This window comes from Echinops telfairi, unplaced genomic scaffold, assembly GCF_000313985.2.
Source record: "Echinops telfairi isolate 266 unplaced genomic scaffold, ASM31398v2 ScPeMD7_7469;HRSCAF=8507_1, whole genome shotgun sequence".
In the NCBI taxonomy this organism is placed as follows: domain Eukaryota; kingdom Metazoa; phylum Chordata; class Mammalia; order Afrosoricida; family Tenrecidae; genus Echinops; species Echinops telfairi.
In genome coordinates, this window is record NW_022111373.1 from 30,587,347 (window position 1) to 30,590,639 (window position 3,293).

The window sequence follows — 3,293 nt, forward strand, 5'->3', positions numbered from 1 at the left end:
AGCATCAGAGGGGGGATCAACTGACAAGGCTTTAATCATTCATGTCTGGTTTATCCTTTTGCTCTTCTGTAGTCATCTCTTCAATGCACTCCTTTCCTCCCATCCCTCTATTATGGATAGATGGAAATCACTGGAGGCTTGTTTTCCATGTAGATCTCACACATGTGTTTTAGGCTCCCACTGTCATCCATAGCCTTCTACAAACCACATTGTCACAATTTAGGCTCTGATACCATTCCCTCCTTTGGCCTCAGATTATATGGTTTGCAATCCTTTGGTCACTGGTGTTGGAATGTTTCTTCTATGTGGACTTAGGTGACATCTCAGTTAGATGACTGCTTGTTTGGAAACAAGCCTTTAAGATCCAAGACACTATTTTATCTGAGAGGTAGGCACCATCTAATTTCCTCACCACGCTTTGCTGTTGCACCCCTATCTTCTGTGTTTCCTTCCTGAGCATGAGTATCGAGCAGAGCCATGATGTAAGAACCAATTGTTCTTAAATTGGAGCTAGGATTTAGTGTGAATCCAAAACCCTTTCCTGGATCTATGGAGGTTTTTTTGTTTGTTTTTCAATCTGCCTTTGGCTCCTTTCAAAAGCTCCTTGGTAAAGTCTTATTGATCTGGAGCATAAAGATCTTCCACAATATTGTCTTTGATTAGCCCCTGGTACTAATTTTTTAAAGCCCTGTTGAAAGGGGGATCTTGGGCCAATGTAGGCTAACTCCATATTGCAGTCCCTGAATTATTCACTTAAACAGAATCAATCCTTTCATAGCTGGATGCTATTTACACAAACAATAGGAGTAGTCAGGGAAATTTTACAATAAGATTCACTGAGAATGTCAGTCACAGGTTTGCCAGAATAATATATATGTTAATACAGCATATAGGGCATTGAAGTATGCAAGACCATGATTGTTTCGTTCCACTATTTTCCCATTATTGTTCCTTTTTGTTCCACTGTTTCTCGCGTATTGTTCAAGTCACCTGTTGAGTTCTTTATTAAAATGTTCACAAATGGTACTGGGGTACCATCTAGCTATTCTGGGCTCATGAAAAAGGAGGTAGCTTGTTCATGTGCATAGTTAGATTTGATTGATTGATTTGTATTTTGTTGTTGGGTTGTAGAAGTTATATATATATTATACTATCAGAGGTCTCATTCCCAAAGATATGTTCCAGTCTTTTTCACACTTTTGATGAAACCTTTTTCATACCCTGATATTTGAAACACTAGCTTTGAGCATGATGAACCTAAGTATTTTGCTTACATAAGATCCCAACAATCTATTTTGTCTTCTGGTGCTCATGCAGTTGTTATGTTTGCTAATCTATCCTCTTTTTTTCATTTAAATTAGGTCATCGCTTCACCCTTCTGTTTTATTCCAAGAACTTAATAATTTTAGATAAAAAATTGGGTTTTTGACCCATATTGGTTTACTTTTGTGTTTATAAACTAAGGTATGAAGTATAGACTTCGCTTTTAAAAAGACAGAGATCACTGGCTGGAAAGGGTTAGGGGTGGATGGAAGTTTGAGGGAAGTTTTTTGAGGATGGTAAAAATTAGATAAACCTAAACATGTTTAAAATTCATGTAACTAAACCCACTATGAGAAGCCTTGGTGGCCTGTTGGGTTACATATTGGGCTGCTAACCAAAAGGTCAGCAGTTCAAAACCACCAGCTGCTCCTGGGGAAAACGATGAGACTTTCTGCTCCTGTCAAGATTTACAGCCTCGGAAACCCACAGGGGCAGTTTCACTGTCCTATAGGGTCACTAGGAGTCAGAACCCGATAGCTTGAGTTTTTGAGTTATACTCACTACAGTCAAGTTGATTCTGGCTCACAGGGGCCCTATGGAATGAAGTAGCACTGCTCTCCGAGGCTGCACATCTTTACTGAAGTAGATACCCTCATCCTTCTCCAAGAGAGCAGCTGGGGGATTTAAACCACTTAACCCTGAAGCTAAGAGCCCAGTGTTGAACCCACAAATCAAACGCTCACCCAAATCCAATTTACTATAGGTTCATTTTAAAGTCACCACTTGTCTGGCAGTTTGTCTTTCTGTGGTGGCTTTCATGCTGCTGCGATGCTCGAAGCTACGAAACTAGTGTTTCAAATATCAGTAGGGTCACCCATGATGAAATAGGGTCCAGTAAAACAACTAATAGACTATGACAAAGGAATAGGCTGGCCACTGAAAATCTTAAGACTCACAGCAAAAATTTGTCAGATACAGTGCTGGAAGATGCACCTCGCAGGTTAGAAGACACTCAAGATACCACTGAGGAAGAGCTGCCTCCTTAAAGTGGAATCCAGCTTAATGATGTGGATAGAGTAAAGCTATCAGACCCTCATTCCCTTGGGGAGCTCATGACTCAAAATGAAAAGACACAGTGGGAAGCATCAATTAACAATGAGAACATGAAGGGAGACCGCGGACAATATAAGATATGAAAATAACTTATAATTTATCAAGGGTTCATGAGGGAGCAGGGGAAAAATGAGAAGCTGATATCAAGGACTCAAGTAGAAAGAAAACGCTTTGAAAATGATGATGCCAATATATGTACAAAAGTGCTTGATGCAATGGATGAATGTATGGATTGTGTTAAGAGCTGTAAGAGCCCCCAATAAAAGTATTTAACTAAAAAATAAAAAGAGAATATGGATAGGAAGCCATCAAAAGCTAAATGGAGCTTTGTTGTTTTATGCTCTGGAGTTGGTCCCAACATTCAGTAGCCCTAGATACAACAGACCCCAAATACCCCAAACAGGTGGCCATCCTGTGCCACCCTCACCATCATTGCTATGTTTGAGCGCATTGATGCAGTCAGTCACTGTCACGCTCTCTCTGTATGGAGATCTCTATTTTTCTTTCCTTCCACTTTACCGAATCTGATGTCTTTTTCCAGAGACTGATCTTTACTGATAACATGTCAAGGTACTGGAGAAAGGTGCAGATCCAGGGATGGTACCGGATCAGGGGGCATTTGGTTTCACTGAGCATGGATCATCACCAGGAGCCAGAATTTAACTTCATAAGAGCTAACAGCAACATTTTCCTAATGACATCCTCAAATGTCATTCCACCATGAAGTACGCCTTCAGAATTGTCCATCTCTTAAATGCGTGGTCTATGGCAATTTTATGGTACCTATATTAGGTGTAGGAGCCCTGACGGTGTAGCAGTTACATTTGGCCGCAAATGTATGGTCGGTAGTTCAAAACCACCAGCAGCTCCTCAGGGAAAAGACGGGGCTTTCTACTTCTATAAAGTTACAATTTCAG